This window comes from Neofelis nebulosa, chromosome 17, assembly GCF_028018385.1.
Source record: "Neofelis nebulosa isolate mNeoNeb1 chromosome 17, mNeoNeb1.pri, whole genome shotgun sequence".
Lineage (NCBI taxonomy): Eukaryota > Metazoa > Chordata > Mammalia > Carnivora > Felidae > Neofelis > Neofelis nebulosa.
Genome location: NC_080798.1, coordinates 44,410,754 through 44,431,025, shown reverse-complemented (window position 1 = coordinate 44,431,025; position 20,272 = coordinate 44,410,754). Strand labels below are relative to the sequence as shown.

The 20,272-nt window shown below is 45.0% G+C and overlaps 1 protein-coding gene across 4 annotated transcripts in view; it reads right to left on the bottom strand.

The window, feature by feature from the left end:
- CDH3 (cadherin 3) overlaps positions 1-20,272 on the bottom strand; it is a 114,443-nt gene that overhangs the window by 24,705 nt on the left and 69,466 nt on the right. The window lies entirely within an intron of this gene.

The following is a 20,272-nucleotide window of genomic DNA, read 5'->3' as shown; positions in this document are numbered from 1 at the left end:
ACTTAAAACAATGCCATTAGGGTGGGCCCTAAGCTAGTATGACTATTGTCCTTATATGAGGAAGGAATATGACCACAGATACAGAGAGAAGACCATGTAAAGACAGAGAAGACAGCCAACTACAAGCTAAGGAGAGAGGCCTGAAACAAAACCGACCTGGCTGATACCTTACTTTTTGTTAAGACCCTCAACCTGGGTTACTTTGTTACCCTAGCAAACGAACACAGCATACACCATTCTCAGCAGTCAAGACTCCCTGTGCTCCTGAATTCTCCCAACAGCTGACATTTAAATCTTTTTATTTATTTTATTTTATTTTTTTTTAAATTTTTTTTTTTTCAACGTTTTTTATTTATTTTTGGGACAGAGAGAGACAAAGCATGAACGGGGCAGGGGCAGAGAGAGAGGGAGACACAGAATCTGAAACAGGCTCCAGGCTCCGAGCCATCAGCCCAGAGCCTGACGCGGGGCTCGAACTCACGAACCTCGAGATCGTGACCTGGCTGAAGTCGGACGCTTAACCGACTGCGCCACCCAGGCGCCCCTAAATCTTTTTATTTTAAGATTTTATTTTTAAGTAATCTCTACAACCAACAAGGGGCTCAAACTCACAACCGTGAGATCAAGAATTACATGCTCTGCCAACCAAGCCAGGCAGGCGCCCCAACAGCTGACACTTAAATACATCTTTTGGGGGGCGCCTGGGTGGCTCAGTCGGTTAAGCGTCCGACTTCGGCTCAGGTCATGATCTCACGGTCCGTGAGTTTGAGCCCCGCGTCGGGCTCTGGGCTGACAGCTCAGAGCCTGGAGCCCATTTCAGATTCTGTGTCTCCCTCTCTCTCTGCCCCTCCCCTGTTCATACTCTGTCTCTCTCTGTCTCAAAAATAAATAAACGTTAAAAAAAATTTTTTTTTGCCTGACATGGGGCTTGATCCCACAACTCTGGGATCACCACTTGAGCCAAAATCAAGAGTCAGACGCTTAACTGACTGAGCCACCCAGGCACCCCTTAAATACTTATTTAATCTTCACCAAGCACTCTATGAAGTAGATTTAATGTCTATTTTCTAGAATGGAAAACCGAGAGGTTAAATGAATTCACTAAAGTTACGTAGCTAGGAAACAGAGGAGCTAGAAGTGGTATCCATATCTGTCACAGCCTGTCATTTTCTTACCCACTAAGGTTAATCTTTCTGATACACCCAAGACTTAATTAATATCTTTTCCCTACCTCCCATTACCTCTTCTCCTCCAACTACTGAAATAGCAGACTCTGATTTCTGGATGCCCAATGAGGCAGTGTGAGATTTGGAATAAAGCACTAAACTTGGAAGAAGTAACAGCACTTCTCTTACAGTGTTGATGTGAGCACTGAATGAGAACACCAGTAAAGGGCTGACAGAATAGGATGCATCGGGTCAGGGTCTGCTGTTGATGCAGTTAATGGACACAGAGACCCCTGTAGGCATTGACATGAACTTGCTTGGTGCTCCTGGGTAAGGCACTTGAATTCTCTGGGTCTCACAATCAATCGTTAGCTCAAGCTTTGAACCTGAGGCCTGGTTTCCCTTGGTTTGAAAAGAGAAATGCATGCTATTAGAGTTACTCAAGAGTAGTATGGGGGCACCTAAGTGGCTCAGTTGGTTAAGCATCTGACTCTTGATATTGGTTCAGGTCATGATCTTACGGTACTAGGATCAAGTCCCATGTTGGGCTCTGTGCTGGCAGCACAGTCTGCTTAGGATTCTCTCCCCCTCTCTCAAAATAAATAAACTTAAAAAAAAAAAAATAGCAGTAGGACCAAACGTATTTGCTCCTTGATGTAATAAGAGTAAGAAAAGCTTAAAAGGAATACCTAAACCTCCTTAGGTGATTCAGCACCCTGCAGGTGTTTTAAAGATGCATACAAAGATCCCACAAAACTGTCAGTTGGAAACATCATTATGTTCATGCAGAAGTTGAAGCAACTTATTAGGAATTTATGTTTTCTCATTTGGAAGATGGAAATTAGACTTTACAGAGCCATCTTCAACACCAAATAAGATAGGGCTCAGGTCATCAAGGTTCTTGAGTTCAAGCCCCACATCGGCTCTCTGCTGTCAGCATGGAGCCCGCTTTGGATCCTCTGTCTCCCTCTCTCTCTCTCTCTATACCCCTCCCGAGTTTGCACTCTCTTAAACATTTAAGATAAAAGTCTAGGGGCGCCTGGGTGGTTCAGTCGGTTGGGCATCCGACTTCGGCTCAGGTCAGGATCTCACAGTCTGTGAGTTCGAGCCCCGCGTCGGGCTCTGTGCTGACAGCTCAGAGCCTGGAGCCTGCTTCAGATTCTGGGTCACACTCTCTCTCTGCCCCTCCGCTGCTCATGCTCTGTCTCTGTCTCAAAAATAAAATAAAAGAACATTTAAAAAAAACCTTTATAAAAGTCTAAACTACAAATTTGTGAGCCCCAAAAGCTTACCTGGATTCTTATGCCACATGAGGAAACTGAGGTTCAGAACTGAGATGATAGCCCAAGGTTACACAACTAGTGAGCAGAAGTGGAGTTAGAACCCAGGGTAGTCAGATTCTAAAGCCAGGTTCCTCTTGTTCATTCAAGAGCTAGTTGAGCGCTTCCTTTGTGCTCAATTTTCTTCTAGAAACTAGAGATGCATTGGGGAACAACTATCTATCCTCAAGTATCTTTATTTAAAATTTTTTTTCAAATGTTTGTTTATTTGAGAGAGCAAGAAAGTGAGCATGAGTGGGGAAGGGGCAGAGAGAGAGAGTTGAGAGAGAGAGGGAGAAAGAAAATCCCAAGCAGGCTCTGTGCTATCAGCGCAGAGCCCGACTCAGGGCTCCATCAAACAAACCGTGAGATCCTGACCTGAGCTGAAATCAAGAGTTAGACACTTAACTGACTGAGCTACCCAGGCGCCCCTCAAGTACCTTCAATAAGTACAGGATACTGCCTCCTGTCCAAAATCAACTTTTTCAGCTACTTACCAAACTAATTAACAATGCATTGACTGTAATAGCAAAACTCCAGACAATCCAAATGCCCATCAATAAGAGATTAACTTTATGTTATAACAACATCTATATAAGAGAACACCATGCAACAACAAAAAAAAGCTATAAATGAGGAGCAATCTCCTACGTATTATATGGAAAGCTTTGTAAGACATACAATTAATTAAAAAAAAGAGATACAGGTCAATATAGTCTTTGCTAATTTGCTAACATTTGTATGTTTAATTTTGTTTGAAAATACCTTTGAAGGTAACCCCCAAACTGGGTTTATAGGTGGAAAAAACAGCAGGTAAGGAACAGAGATGAGTTTTTCTGTACACTATTCTGAATTCTGACCTGCATGAATGCAGTAGTTATTCAAACACTGATAAAAAAAAAAATTAAGTCACTTTTCCCATTCATTTTTTTTTTAATGTTTATTTTTGAGAGACAGAGAGAAAGAGACAGAACGAGTGCAAACAGGGGAGGGGCAGAGAGAGAGACAGAGAGAGAGAATCCAAAGCAGGCTCCAGGCTCTGCTGTCATCACAGAGCCAGATGCAGGGCTTGAACTCATGGACCATGAGATCATAACCTGGGTTGAAGTCAGACACTTAACTGACTGAGGCACCCTGGTGCCCCTCCCACTCATTAAAAAAAAAAAAAAAAAAAAAAATATATATATATATATATATATATATTTTTTTTTTTTTAAATAGAGAGTACACACACTTGCACAAGAGGGGTAGGGTCAGAGAAAGAGGGGGGCAGAGAACCCAAAGCAGTCTCTGTTGACAGCAGTGAGCCTGATGTGGGGCTTGAACTCATGAATCATGAGATAATGACCTGAACCAAAGTAGATTAACCTACTGAGCCACCCAGGTGCCCTGCACTTTTCCCATTCTTAAAACAGCCTTCTTCCTAAGGTTAGGTCTTCAGCTAGCAGAGGGCTGGCCAGGTACGTCTGTCAGCTGTTTCCCTAAACCAGAGACTATCAGCTTTCCAATCCTCTCCTATCAGGTTGTCCAGCCAACAGCTAATGGACTGACTCCCCCAAAAGAAGCCTTAATTCCCCAACTCTAAAAGTTGCCAAGAACCCAGAAACCCTCTCCTTGTTTTCTACCAAATCTGCCCTGCCCCCCAAAATGTACAATACACTTCAGTGTCCTGTGTGCTGGCACATTTCCATTATCATATGGTTCCAAATATTTATAGTTGGCCTGTCCTATTGTTAGAGAGGACAGGGCAACAATCAAGAAGTCAACAGCGATGCACTCCAAGTGTACGTGCCTCCCACTCAGGCTGCATATTCCAGTTGCGTCAGAGGGCCTGGCCCCATCAGCTCTAACCTGCATTCAGTTAGATACAGAGCACATCAAGGGGCATGATTCAGGCAGGCAGGAACAAGCTTCAACCCACTCTGCCTGAGACACCTGGCTAAGTGTTTTCCTATCCAAATCCTCAGAAAATAACCTGCAAGGTGGCTATTACTGCCCCCATTCTCACAAGTCAGGAAACAAGAGGCTGCCTGGAATTGAAGTGCCTTAGGAAGCAGCTTCAGAAGGATCTGAGGCCCCACAGGTAGGAAGCAGTAGGACCAGATTTCAAATCCTAATGGCAAGTAAATGATGTGGGATTTCAAGTCCAAAAGACTTGGGCTCAAATTCATATTGTGTGGGGTGCCTGGGTGGCTCAGTCGGTTAAGCGTCCAACTTTAGCTCAGGGCATGATCTCACGGTCCATGGGTTCAAGCCCCGCGTCGGGCTCTGTGCCGACAGCTCGGAGCCTGGAGCCTGCTTTGGATTCTGTGTCTCCCTCTCTCTCTGCCCCTCCTCTGCTCATGCTCTGTCTCTCTCTGTCTCAAAAATAAATAAAAACACTAAAAAAAATAAAAATAAAAAAACTTCATATTGTGTGAGCATATGGAAGTGGTTTCCTCATCTAAAAATGGAGATGCTACTACCTAACTCATAAGATTTGGGGGAGGATTACGTAAGACAATGTTTGTAAAGCACTGAGCACTATGTCTGACCCACAGCAAGCCCTCAATAAAAGGCACCTCTAGCTTACTCACAACTAATCGAGGTTTCTGATTCCAACTCTGAGTCTCTCCCTACACCACAGAGAAACCATCAGCTACAGCCAAATGCTTTACCTGAGGGATGAAGCACCAAAGCAAGGAGGAGATACACAGGACCAAAGAGCCTAAGAGGGAGCTGGCTTGGTCTGCAGTTGGAAAGGACTGTGTTGCAGGGGTGCTCCATGGTTTATCGGGGACCTCAACAGACAAGTTCAACTGCCCAGGGAAACTTGCAGAGGCACCTGTAGGAACATGAACAGTTTTTTTCTGCAAGCCATGAGTCACAGAAAGGCTGGTAAATGGTAAGCCCTGGGGCAGATCGTTACAACTTCCTCCCAGATGTTCCTGGCACCACTGGCTTGTATTACTGGTTTCAAAAGGTAATTGATCTGAAACCAGGTCTCATCATCACTCATCCCCTTTTACCCCACCTTGTAACAGCTAGTGAAGTAAGCTGATTCCCATTCCTGACTGCAGCCTAGCTCCACAAGGCCACACATCTTGGCCAAGTCATGGGGGCATGAATGGACTTGTGTCAGACTCTTTCTGGGGCAAGCTGGTGAGCACTGATGAGCACATGGGGCAACAGTTCAGATCCTAATACTGGAAAAGACACCTAAACACAGGTCTCCCACACCCACCTGGACCTTAAAGTCATGTGACCGCTTTAGACTCAAGAGATTCTGAATCACAAAGTCAATGAACCTGATGGAGAGTTCAGTATTTCTACCAATATAAATTGATAGCTTTCAGCCCTGAGCTTAAGTACACAATTCCTAAAATATTGTTGGGGAAGGGATTAGAAACTTGAGACTGCTTCCCGACAAATAGTTAAAAAATCAGAGCTCTAGATCTAGTATCTGCACTAGATAGAAAGACATCCAAGGGAACCAGGAGTCTCTGGCCTGTGCTCAAAGCTCCTGTCTAAAGACCATCCTACCAAGCCCAGCCTCAGACCCTGAACTGGCACCACTATACAAGCTGGTCAAGAAGAAGAGTTGAGTCCCTTGGGGTAAAAGAACTGTTGAAAAAAAGAAAGCTTTTTTCTTAATATTTATTTTACGTAATTTTTTTAATGTTTATTTTTGAGAGACAGAGCGAGAGAGACACAGTACGAGCAAGGGAGGGGCAGAGAAAGAGGGAGACACAGAATCCGAAGCAGGCTCCAGGCTTTGAGCTGTCAGCACAGAGCCTGAACCGGGGCCTGAACCCATGAACCGTGATATCATGACCTGAGCTGAAGTCAGACGCTTAACCGGCTGAGCCACTCAGGTGCTCTTTCAAAAGAAAGCTTTTAAAGTAGACTTCTAGGAACTGATGGATACTGGGCTGAGAATTCATCCCAGGCCAGCTTTTAGGTCGAATTGCCTAGACACCTCCAAACTGCCAAGGGAACACCCTTGAAGGGCAGGTAATTGTCTTCTCAGCCATGACACATAGGTACCATATTGTCCCAAAGTTCAACCTTACAGGGTGTTCTGACAAAATAAAACCACCCATCTCTCGGGAAATAAAATGTCCTTCAAGTGATCAATCTTGGCCAGTTTCCTGCTGATCTTTGGGCATTTTGACTAGAATGGAAGGGTATTATCAGTTTTAAAGTATTGCAGCCCAAAGGAAGCTTGTGGGGGATGGAAGAAAGATAATCAAGTCTCCATTCTGGCTTGGCTTAGGGATAGACCTAGCTCATAAAGCAAACGTGTGCTCATAGCTATCACTGCTTTCTGGGGTAAGTATGCAAAATTGCTTGAAAAAAAGATTCTGGCATTTTCCTGAGTAAAACTACATATAGAAAAAAGTTCACTAAGAAACACAAAAGAACAAGTGTTGTGGAATACTTTGGAAACAGGTGCTGCTATATACTATTAGGGAGGAGGGGAGTGTAAAGTGGCACAACGTTTTTGCCAATTAAGAAGCCTTAAACAAGCCCTTTGGCCCAGGAATTGTGCCAGAAAGCATCCCAGACAGGACAAAACCATACCTGCAATTATATCCATAACTGTTGCTCAAATTAAAAAAAAAAAAAAAAAAAAGAAATTAGGGGCACCTGGGTGGCTCAGTCGGTTGGGCGTCCGACCTCAGCTCAAGTCATGATCTCAGGCCCTGTGAGTTCAAGCCCGGCATCAGGCTCTGTGCTGACAGCTCAGAGCCTGGAGCCTGCTTTGAATTCTGAGTCTCCCTCTCTCTGCCCCTCCCCTGCTCATGCTCTCTCTCCCTCCCTCTCTCTCAGAAATAAACATTAAAAAAAAGATTGTAAAAAAATAAGTCAGTCTCAACCACTTAACGTTCAACAGAATAACTATGTGTGCCACTGTCACTCAAAGGTCTCACCTACAGCATTCAATGTCATAAAAGAAAACCTATGGGCAGGGGGTGGGGGGGTGGGGGGTAGCTGCTGGGTGGCTGTCAGTTAAACATTGGACTTCGGCTCAGGTTGTGATCTCACAATTTGTGATTTAGAGCCCCGCAGAGGGCTCACTGCTATCAGCGCAGGGCCTGCTTCAGATCCTCTGTCTGCCTCTCTCTCTGCCCCTCCCTGATTTGCACTCTCTCACTGTCTCTCAAAAGTAAATAAACATTTTTTAAAAAGTTAAAAAGAAAGGGGGCGCCTGGGTGGCTCACTCAGTTAAGTGTCCTACTTCAGCTCAGGTCATGATCTCACAGTGCGTGGGTTCAAGCCCTGCGTCGGGCTCTGTGCGGACAGCTCAGAGCCTGGAGCCTGCCTTGGATTCTGTGTCTCCCTCTCTCTCTGCCCCTCCCCTGCTCACACTCTTTCTCTCTCTCTCAAAAATAAATAAACATAAAAATAGTTTTTTAAGTTAGAAAGAAAGAAAGAAAGAAAGAAAGAAAGAAAGAAAGAAAGAAAGAAAGAAAGAAAGAGGGAAAGAAGGAAAGAAAAAAAGAAAGAAAACCTATAGGGTGCCTGGCTGGCTTAGTAAGAAGTGCGTTCAACTCTTGATCTTGGGCTCTTGAGTTCGAGCCCCACATTGGGTGTAGAGATTACTTAAATTAATAAAAACTTTTTTTTAAAAAGAGCATTTATTAAAGAAAAACTGCTCTGCTCAGAAAAAAAAAACAAAAACAGGTCACAAAACAGCTATCTATTTATGTTTATTTATTTATTTTTTTTAAATGTTTTATTTATTTTTGAGACAGGGAGAGACAGAGCATGAACAGGGGAGGGTCAGAGAGAGGGAGACACAGAGTCTGAAACAGGCTCCAGGCTCTGAGCTGTCAGCACAGAGCCCGACGCGGGGCTCGAATTCACAGACCACGAGATCATGACCTGAGCGAAGTCGGCCGCTCAACCAAGTGAGCCACCCAGGCGCCCCTATGTTTATTTATTTTTAGTAATCTCTACACCCAACACAGGGCTCAAACTCACAACTCCGAGATCAAGAGTCCCATGCTCTTCCAAATGAGCCAGCCAGGTGCCCCACAATGCAATCATTCATAGTTTGACAATTACAAAATATTAGTATTTTTATACCTGTAGAAGAGAGCAGAGAGATGGGGGAAGAAAAGACACAGAAAGAGAATGGGGCTGAGTCTTGGCACCAGTAAGGTGGCCCAGCTATCCCCAGAACCAACAATCCCAGAAGCAAAAGAAACCAAGATGGCAGAGGGTGACCAAGACCTAACTTAAGGCACTTAGATTGGGTCAAGGGAGCAGGTGCAAAGGAAGCTGGGAGTGGGTGGGGAGAGTCCATAAGGCATGCTGGGAAGCCAAGGGGCTCCAGGGGTCCCCAAGGCCATCCTCAGGACCTAGACTCTCCTTCCAAAAGCTGAGAGCAGAGCTAGCCAACTTGCTGTCATAGAGGTGTTCCTGATGATTCATCACTACCAGATCACCATTTTAGGGCACGCCAAGGAGTCAAGTACTGTGCTCGAGCGGAAGCACTCGGTGGAAAGTGGCTACAGGGGCAGCAGTGGCTTTGCATAGACAGCCAGCTCCTGGACAACAGCGTGACCCTGGCAGAGTGTTGCCATACCTGGCAGATGGCCCCCTCAACGCACCGCTCATCTTGGACCTGGGTCTTCCAGCAGATGGGGCCAATGGAGCTCTAGAGGCCCTCGGCATGGAGCCTTCTCCTACCCACCAAAGTAGAAGATGAAGCTGGATTGCTAGGGAAGTGGGACTGGAGGGTGAAGTGTAGGGCAGTGAAGGAGTGGAGTGGAACTCAGGCCTTTTCCCTCAGATCAGGCATCAGTGAACACTTGGTTAGGGAAACAGACCTGGAAGATCTATTGAAAATGTTCATTTGAAACGACAAAGGTCCTTTATGGATGGTGGGCTTCCATTTTGCTTATCTTCCAGTTTTCCATAAACATGTTTTTGATTTGTTATCAGAATGAGACGTTGTGATTCCCCCCTCTCCTGACTAGAAAAGTTGTATGGTAACCCCATATTGTTGAGGAGAAAACAGTTCTTTCTAGCAAGTTCCTTTTGTCTCTCTGTTGAAAATTCTGCAAAGAGCTCCATTATTCAGGTTCCTCCTTACCCTTGGGAGCAGGGGGGGTCCTCCCTTATAATCTGCAGAGAGAAACCCAAGATGGGCTGTACTCCACAGCACCCTGGAGTTTGGGATAGGGCTGACTCAGAATTAAGCATAAAGTGTGCTGTCTGGCTTAAGGATTCCCACCCTCAACAACCATACCAGAACAGGGATCCTAGCTATCACCTTGGGACATCTGGGATAGCAACTAAGGGTCTGGTAGCTAAAAGCATTGGTTCCCATTCATAGCTGAATGGTTCACCTGGAGAATTTTTGAAAATCCAGATCCCCTACTTCTAGCCCACCCATCACTTCTTCTGAATCATCTGGAGGTAATCTTGGGAAGGCAGTTTATTGGTTTTTAAAAGTTCCTGGGGGTGCCTAGGGAGCTCAGTCGGTTAAGCATCTGACTTGGCTCAGTTCATGATCTCGCAGTTGATGAGTCCAAGCCCTGCATCAGGCTCTGTGCTGATAGCTCAGAGCCTGGAGCCTGCTTCAGATTCTGTGTCTCCCTTTCTCTCTACCCCTACCCTGCTCATCCCTCTGTCTCTAGCTCTCTCAAAAGTAAATAAACACTAAAAAAAAATTTTCTTTTCACTTTACAGACAGGATACATTTATTACCAAGTCTATACAAATAGTATTAAAATAAACCTTATAAACCAACCTCAGTATGAATATAGATCCAAACACTTTATTTTTAAAATTTTTTTAATGTTCATTAAAAAAAATTTTTTTTAAAGCTCCTAATTGTTTCATTTCTCTGAAATAGGCCAATTGGAATTGCTTTTTGAGGGCACTTCAAAAGATGTTATCAAGATTTCAAACATCCAGATCCTTCCTCTGAACAGCACATTTATCTGTTTATTCAGTATCACCCCCTGGAGGTTTTAAAGGTGACTTGAAATCAGTATGTCAAAAACCAAATCCATGATCTCAGCCTAAATATGGTTCTTTTCCACTGTCTCCTAGAGAAATGACATATCATTCACTTAGGTACTCAAACCCAAAATCTGGGTCTCAGAAGCAGCTCAGTCTGGGTCTAGAGTACCTGGGCTCAAATTCTGGCTCCACCACCAACCCTGGGCAAATTTGTTTCCTCACCTATAAAATGAAATGATGCTAATAGTATCTATGTCAGTTAAATGAGTTAATACTTAGCACAGTGCCTGGCATATGGTTAGCTAGAGTCATCATCTTCTATGACCATTTCCCCTTCAGACTTTCCTTCCAAGTCAATCACCAAGACTCATTATGCCTCTTCATCTCTACTCATGGTACTTTAGTACATACCACATCATATTCACCCTGAGAGTGCAAATATTTCCCTTTTAAAAAAAGGATCTTTTAAAAATGCAACAAATGATACATTTGAGAAAATGAAATAAGATCACTTCCTTGTTTGAAACTCATGCATGGTGTGCCATTTTTGTTCTTGAATGTGCTCATTCTCAGTTTCCACTGTCTAGTCACAGTAGTACTCTCCTTAAATACAGCATAACCCCCTTCCCACAGGACCTTTGCACATGCAGCTCCCTCTGTCTAGAACAGTGTCTCCCTACACTCTCACTCCAGTTTACCCAGTTAACTCCCACCATCTTTCACATCCCAAAGCAGGTTACTTTGTCAGGAAAGCTCTATGTAACTTCCTGCCGTATAACTCATTACAACTGTAATTATATGTTTACTTGTTATTATCTAAATGCCTATCTCCCTTAATACTCTCAATATATGCCCAAAGGCAAAGACTATGTTAGAATTTGCTTATCACTGTATCTCAACACTTAGCTCAGTGCCTGATACAAGGTAAGTGTTCAGTAATTGTTGAGTGAACTATCAAAGTCCTTTGACCTAGCAATTTTGCTTCTAGGAATTCATTCTTTTTTTTTTTTAATTAATGTTTACTTATTTTTGAGAAAAAGCAAGAGCAGGGGAGAGGCAGAGAGGTGGGAAGAGGATCCGAAACAGGTTCTGTGCTGCCAGCAGGGAGACCAAAGTGGGCCTTGAACTCACAAACCATGAGATAATGACCTGAGTGGAAGTCAGATGCCCAACTGACTGAGCCACCCAGGCGCCCCTGAATGCCACATTTTCAAGCTCTCAACACCCAAGGAAAATAATGCAAGTGCTAAGAGATTTGACAGTTTACTTCTGAATTAAGCAGTTTACATTTTTAAAATTTTTGATGATCTGAAACATTCAGATAATTAAGTCATCAAACAATAGTTGGTGTGAAAACTAATGATTTTTAAACAGCATAGTAACCTTACTAAGCTTACTGCAAAGCCTATCTTAAAGGTATTACTCAAACATAAAAGCTTAATTTATCTGAATGGGGTTAAATGAACAATTCATGTGATCATCCTTCTCCAGCAGTCTTTCCTAATAAGGTGATTCCTGACAGTCAGATTTCTGAAAATCCAAACACTTTACAACTTTTATGTTAACTCCTCCCCACTTCCACATCTGCAAAAGATACAAGTTGGGTTAGCTAAATAAATCATGTATATCCACCACATAGAGGACAATGGAGCTGTTAAAAACAAGATAGATGTGTATTTAACAGTCTGCAGAGATGCCTGTGATTCAATTAAAAAGGCAAGTTGCAGGGGCACCTGGGTGACTCAGTCAGTTAAACCTCCAACTCGTGGTTTTGGCTCAGGTCATGATCTCAGTTGTGAGTTCGAGCCCCATGTTGGGCTCCACGCTGGCAGTGTGGAGAGAGAGACACTCAACCGACTGAGCCACCCAGGAGCCCCACTCCCAATTCTTGTTTTAAAAATTCCTGAATGCACACAGAAGCTTCCCCTAAAGAGAAAGGTCTACAAGGATTCACATTAAACCATTGGATGTGCTCATCCTTAGGCAGGAGAACTAAGAAAGGGAAGAACTTTCATGAGTTTATTTCTGGTTTGCTTCTATTGAGAGGCAGTGGCATTCAGTGGTTAAAGCTTGGGCTAGTTAGATTTTAATCCAAGCTCTGCTACTGACCACTTGTGTGATCTTGGGCAAGTTACTCAACCTCTCTGGCCTCAGTTTCCTCATCTGTAAAATGGGGATAATAACAGTACCTACTCCCAAGCATGTTATGGTGATTAAACATTTTATATTTATATATACACACACACACACACAAATATAATTATATAACACATATAAGATGGTAAGAGCTGTACCTGTCACATACTAAGTGCTACATATTTTACTAAAAAACACGGTCTTTACAGTGAACATATATTCATGTATTAATGTAAAATTCCAACCAACCAGCCCAACCCTAATAAACAATATAAAATGGTACATATGGAGGGGGATGTGATAATAATAAAAAGCTCCCTAGGCAATTCTGATATTCAGCCAAGCTTGCAAACTACTGACTCAGGGGCCAAAGACACTGACTGGTAAACCAGTTGGAGTGTGGTTGAGTCCCAGCTGGGGAATGCAGGAGAATTCTAGAAGCGGAAAAAGACCATAAAAGACAAGAAAATAGCAGGTCAGGCAGCCCTGGTGGGAAGCTCTGGCTGAGGCCGACTCCACAAAGAGAGGGCAGGGTGTGGGCCTGGCACCTTGTTCTGGCTTGTAGACGAAGAGCCCACAAGCAGCTATCTTTTCTCTCTGCCTGAAGCTACAACAAGATGAGACTCGTTATGAAAAGGCAGCCAGCCTTAAGCAAGATGCCCAGCACAGTAGCATAGCACTCCAATCCTGCCCTCTTAGTGACCAGCCAGCAGTCCACCTCCTCATAGCTCCAGGGACATGAAGGCACTTCTCACACACAGGACAGTTAGAGCCTCAAGGCCGAGGAGCTGGGACCGAAGTAACTTGCCTCAGACCACATAGTTTGGGATAAGAAACCAAGTTGAGAACCCCCATCTTCCCCTGCCTGTGCCCAGATGCACACCACCAGGTCTGTCCCCACCACTGGGTTTGACAAGACTCTGAAGAACTGAATGGACGTGGGCTGGCGGCAGGGGCGGGCGGTTTGTGGGGACAGTGTAGAATATGTTAGGTTTGCCAAATTTGCGGTGGGGGGGGGCACGTCATCTCAGAAAAATACATAGGCAGTCTTGGACACAATGAATTCCAGGGGAACAAGGACTTCCTAAAACTAACATGAGACCCTGAGGTCAGAACTCTAGGCAAGATCAACCTACTTCTAGCCTCCACATAGGTTTAAGGTTTCTTGGTAAGAGAGATGGAACACTGAACTAATCTTATGTGCTCTTAAGCAAAAGTTAGGGTCCTGAGATTGAGAGGGAAGAGGAAACCTTGGGATTGTGCCTCCTTGGCCTGATCTCCTCATCCAGCTCTTGAGATGCCTGGGTGTCCCAGTGGAGAACAGATCTCTCCTCCCTGGAGGTCTGTTTAGCCTAGAGAGGCTCTCATGAAGTGAAAGCAGCCACCAACTTGCCCACCTCCTGGCTGTGGGGCCCTGGCTCTGAGCACTCTCCTCGGATGTCAGACAACAGAGTCAGAGTTCTGAGTTCAAAGATGGGTAAGGGGAGAAAGGAAGGTGTCTGTTTGGCTTTGTTTCCAGGATAAGGCATTTTGGTTTACTGAGAGCATAGCAGGATGCCGGCACCCCAGACCCACTACCATAGCCTGGAGGGGATTCTGTCAGCTTGAGGAATTTGCAGACCACTGATGCTCTAGTGACCCAGAATTGCGAGGATGCCCAGATTTGGCTGGGGGAGGGGGAGGGAGGCAGAGTATATCAAGCTCCTCCACTCAGAGCATGGTGGGGGTGGCGGGGAGGTGGGGGTGGCGGGGAGGGTAGGGGTGGGGTGAGGAGAGGCAGAAGATAACCAGCCAGAAGGCAGATTCTCTCTGAGAACTGTTGGAGACAGTGCTTGCTATCAGGCCTGGTATCTGAACCTGCCCTGTCCTCCCACATCCTAGAAGAGGCCAGGGGTCCTGGAAAGAAATACCCCCGCCCCCCAACTCCAGCTCCTGGTGATTAACAAGAGGCCTGTGGAGGGAAAAGGAATTCAAATCCCTTGGGTCAGAAGTTAACTATTTCTCATCTTCCTTTAGCATGCCTGGGGTCAGAGGACTCACAACCTCTTCCACTCTCTCACACTCAGGGAGAGGGAGCTGGGTTCAAATCCTACCTCCACAATTCACTAGCTGGGGGACCTCGGATAGGTTACAAAGTTACATGCCTAGGTTTCCTGTCCAGCTAAATGGGGCCAATTTCACCCCTCCCCCAGTGGGGCTTTTAGGAGGATTTTAAGGGCTTATTACATAAAGTACATAGCATAGTCTCTGGAACTCAGTAAGCTCTCAGTAAATGGTATTTAGGTTGTGATTTTTTTTTGGTTGTTTTGTTTTGAGCCCTTCCTTGCGGGTAGCCCTGCTGCCTGGCAATGACAGGTAACTAAATGAAATGAGGGGGGAAATTTGACTGAGACTTATAACATCCCGAGGTCTGAGAAAAGCCAGGAAGGGGAGTCAGGAAGAGATGCTGGAGGTGGGGCCCAGCATCCTGGTTCCAAAGGAGACTTCAGCCGACTCTGGCTTCCATGAAGGCATAATTGGGACTTCAGCCACATGTGCCTTTCCCAAACACCTTGCTGCCTCCCTGATGGGGTGGGTGACAGTCTAAACTGGACTGGGCCCTGCCTACTTCTTTTATTTACCTCTCCCCACCTTACACTCCATGGTCCAGCCAGACTAACTGTAGTTAAGTTCCTGGCCCCCATGCTGTTCCCTTGCCAGGAAAACTCCCTGCTACCTCTCATACCTCAACTCCCCTGCAGAATTCTTCCTCAGACTTCAGTGTGGACATCACTTCTTTCAGGTCCCCCCAAGAACATGTCAGCAGCCTTTCTTATCTGACTCCATATTTTTTCTCCCTCACTTCCTGCTGGATCATATGTATATACAACATGTGAGATATATATATAAACATATATATAACTTATATAAAAACATATATATATAACTTATTTTGTCTATCTTTCTCCACTAGCAGGTAAATGGCCCCCAAAGCCTGGGTTTTGTGCATGTTTTCCTCATTAATAGAACGCTAGCACTTAGAACAGCAGTATCTGGCACTTAGTAGGTGCTCAATAAATACCTGTTCAGGTCAGATTCATAGTTAAAACTGCCTGGTGGCTGATCTGCTTCCTCCTCTAATTGCGGAGCTCATGATGTTAATGAGCTATGGGTTTTTGTCATCTCTGAACATCTACTAATATTCGTTGGCTGAATGACCACTCAGCTGGGCCTTGGGTCTCAGACACTTCACTGCCTCCCTAATGAGGCAGGAGCTAGATTTAACCACCTCATCCATGTGAGGAACTTGTTGCCCACTTATACACTGTCCAGGATAAACATCATCCAGGAAGCCCTCATCTAAGAAACCCAGGGCCATTTCCAGATTCCCTTTATATTTGGGGGGACAATAACAGGCATTGGCTTAAGGACAAATAAAGGGAAGGATTTCTCCCTCAACACAAAGGATGTGACCAAAGACATAATAAGATTTGCTGTCTCTTAGCATAGTGCTAAGGGAGAATCAAAAATCCAGCAAGGGTGGGGCACCTAGGTGGCTCAGTTGGTTAAGCATCCAACTCCTGGTTTCGGCTCAGGTCATGATCTCACAGTTTGTGGGTTCGAGCCCCGCATCGGGCTCTGTGCTGATGGTGCGAGGCCTGGAGCCTGCTTCAGATTCTGTATCTCTCTTTCTTTGCCCTTCCCCCACTCATGCTCTGTCTCTCTCTCTCTCTCTCTCTCTCTCCCTCCCTCCCTCCCTCTCAAAAATAAAAGCTGACTTCTCAGTACAACAGCCACAGTACTGAGATACTCAGGTAATCCTCAGTTAACCCAGCAATTATGCTCGCAGGTATGTACCTAACAGATAGTGTATGCTGAGACCGTCCACGGAGACTGGAACGATTATGTTCACAGCAGCACCAGTCATAATGGCCAAAACCCATAAACTCCTCAAATACCCATCGACAGTAAACGTGTCAATTGTCACATAATGGAATACTACAGGACAGTGAGAATCACCTACAACTACCTCCAGAACTATGGAAGCATCTCACAAAATGTGTGATACCCAAGAGGATATTCTGTATGGTTCTTTTACATAAAATTCAAATACAGGCAAGTAAACCTGTGGTATTAGAAGTCAAGATAGTGGTTTTCTTGCTGGGAAGGGTAGAGAACAGGAAGGGGCATCTGAGGTGCTGGCAATGCTGTTTCTTGATCTTGGTATGTGGGTGTTTTAAATCTGTGACACTCATTGAGCTGTACACTTAGCATTTGGGCACTTTCCTCCATTTATGTTATTCTTCAATAACAGTGATTCTCTGAATGGAGACAGTTCAGCCTCAGAACCAAAGCCTCAACTGATTTGGACAGGGGAGGTCCTTCTCTCCCTCCTGCTCCTCCATCATCCTCCAAATGCTTTGCAGAACTATAGTTTCCAGCCTTAGAAACCCACTGCTTAATGTAAGCAATGCCTTCCTCATCACACAGCAGGGAGGTGAGGGCACCCAGCACTGGGTAACCTAGGAACAGAGTGCCATGTGAGGAAGTGGGAAGGGAGATTAGAGGTTTGGGACCTGCTCCCCAAGCACAAGCTAACAGTGATGTGCAACAGGCTTTAGCAACCTACCCCAGTCTGCTGCTGAGCCAGGAAGGCAGCCAGCCATGCTCAAAGCCTGATTTCCCAAATAATTCATTCCTGAGGCAGATTTATTTGGCCCTGTGAAATCCCACTGGATTTAAAATCCTGGCCTTACTGCTGACTGCCCCCGTGACCTCACACCAAGTTGCTTACCCTCTTTTACAACAAAAGGGAGTTACCACCACCTGCTTTGCAAGACAATCGTAAGCATAAAAAATATTGGACTATAAGCTCCCCAAGGGCAGGAGCTTAGTTTTGTTAATTGCTTTAGCCGTAGTTCTAGAATCCTGCGTAGTTCTAGAATCCTGCCCGATACATGCAGATGCTAAATATATGTTTACTGAAAGAACAAAATGTAAAAACAGAGGACATGGCCCAGGCTGGAGGCCCCAAAACAAAAGGCAATTTTTACACAAGTTCAAATAGCCAAACCATCTTGAAGTGAATTCATGCTCAGTCAGATTCATTACTGAACTTTGAAGTTTCCTACCGAAGCTAATGAGGGTTAGCTTTAATCTTACTCAAACACTGACTAAGGGTGAGTTGAACCTGCTGAGGGGCCATAATGAAGTACTGGATTTCTTTTACTGTAATTAAGCTGCCTCTCTCAACTGTTTGCCATTAATGATGTATAGACCACAGTTAGGTCAATCACTTTTAATCACTGTACTAATACCATGCAAATTCCTTCCTCCCACCTCTTCTTTGTCTTAGCTTCCAGACCACACTTGAAGGCAGCCCCCCAGACTGTGGGGTGGGGGTGGGGAGAACATTCCAACTCTTCCTCCAGATTAACCTCTTGCTCTTAGTCTAGGCACCCAAGCCCCACCACTAGGACACTTAGAGACTGTATCAAAGCCAGTTTCCCTACAGGAATGTTTCTGGAAAACCTTACGATAAGAATGAACAAATGATTAATTGCTCTTAGGACAGGGGGTGGTAACTGGTGTCTTTAGGATCTGGCGCTCCAACATTCTACTTCATTTCATCCACTTCCCACTTTCTGGTAGTAAAAAATGCCACTGAACTCAGGAGTCAGAAACTTCCATTCAAGTCACTGTAGTAATGACTTTCGTGAAGCCACAACCACTCAGGTTTCATTTGTAAAATAGTCAGACCTTCAGCAGATTGTCATGATTCACGTGAACACCTACTGGGCATCCTGTGAAGTATCAGGTCCTGGGAATAAACCTAAAGGTACAAGCGATGGTTTGTGACCCTCACGGAAGCTCATGAGCTGTTCAGCCTAGCAAACTGAATCCATTAAGCTGTTCCTGTTTCTCCACCTTTAAAACCTCCAGCAGGGCTGGGCTACAGGTTTTCTGAAGTACCAACTCTGAGATTAAGAGCTCAAGCTGTTTAATAGTTACCTTACCAGCTTTGAGAGAATGTCAGGAGGACAAAGCAAGCTCAGAGTTGTGGAAGTGCTTTGAAGAGGAAAGTGCACATGCAAACAAGGTATTAATTATATCAGATAATTTCTCTGAGCTCGACTTCATAGACACCTGTGATATTCATAACCCAGGGGCGAACAACAGAGGCAATTGTTCCTTAGCAATAAGGAAACTTGTCTGCTTGGCCAAACTTGAGAGTTTGTATGTACCCTCAGGATAACCCTTTCAACATGGCTGGATCCATCCTGTGCACAGAGGACAGAGAGCCTGGGGTGGAGGTGGGGAGGTAGAAAGATGTTAGCAACTGAGGACTAAGAAGAGAAATGCCAGTATTTTCTGTTGAGGTGTGTCAATTAGTTGAGACCAATTGGACTGAGAAACTCGATTTTACTTAAAAAAGAAGGCAACAGTCTATTTCACAGGAAAACCACTCTAAGAACCAGTCATGTTGCAGGGAGGCTCAAGGTTAGCCAAGCACATTAACCTCCCCCCCCCCTTTTTTTTTATAACCCAGGTGTGCTCCTGGCATGAACCCACCATTTTCACAACCATAAACCAGACATCCAAGAAAGCAGAATTTTCTCAAAAGGTTTAAAATGCCTGACGTCACTGGGAAGCATTCACCAGCCAACCGGACCATGAAATCGAAAACCTGATCACCGCTTCCCCTCGACAACCTCAAGCTTAGTGAAGTGACAGTTAATCTGATATTTCTTGCTTCAGTAAGAAAGATAAGGCACAGTCAACACTCAAAAGCCACGAGATTGTAGCCAGAGAACTTGACAATGAGGGGGAGTACAGATCTGGCAGAGGTCTGGTTACCAATAAAGCTTCCTCAGGGAGCCGGAATTGGATTTGGGGCCCTGCCCAAGGTAACATTTTTACAGGTTGGCTGAGTTGCAGTTTGTTAGCCAGTCAGTAATAAACCCATGTGCAAGAATTTAAAGTTTATGAGGCATGGCCTCTTAATGCCTCTGCTTGGCTCCCTACAGCCAAGAGTTTAAGGAGCCTGGCCTAGCCTGGGTGTTAATTGTTTTGTCAATCTGCAAGGTTATTCGGGGAAAAGAAAAAAAAAAAAAAAAGGCCCCAACAAACTCCAGACCCCAGTCCCCTTTTGGAGAAACAAAGGAGAGCCATCTGTCCCCTAGGCACTGACACCCCAACATTCAAACTGTGGAAATTTGTATGTGGGGTGAGGGGTATGCTGACGAGGGCATTAGATTAATGCTAGGTGGCAACAGTTTTTAGTTGTTTTGAAAGCCAGGTAAACTGTAGGTCCTCTCCCTGGGAAAATGCATACACAAATTCTTAAACAATCTCACAAGTTAGGGATCCTCTGGAACCCCACCCAAGGATCCTGGGTAATAGCTCTTTTTAAGAACTTGGGTTTGATCCGTGGAGAAACCCCCACTGTCCTGGATGGAGGCAAAGGGGCCCCCATCAGCCGGCAGCTGCAGGGGTCTCCTAACACCAAAGTGACTCCCCACTCTCCAGTTTTTGAACTTGGGGGTGGGGGTGGGGGTGGGGAGAGGGAGACACAAGTAAACTGGGTGATCAAAAACATGCTTTGATCACCCAACCACCGCCCCCTCAGCTCAAGACCTTCCAGCTTGGGAACCCCCCCCCCCAATTCCCCCAAGTACCCTAACATTCCAGTCTCAACACGGGGGTGGGGTG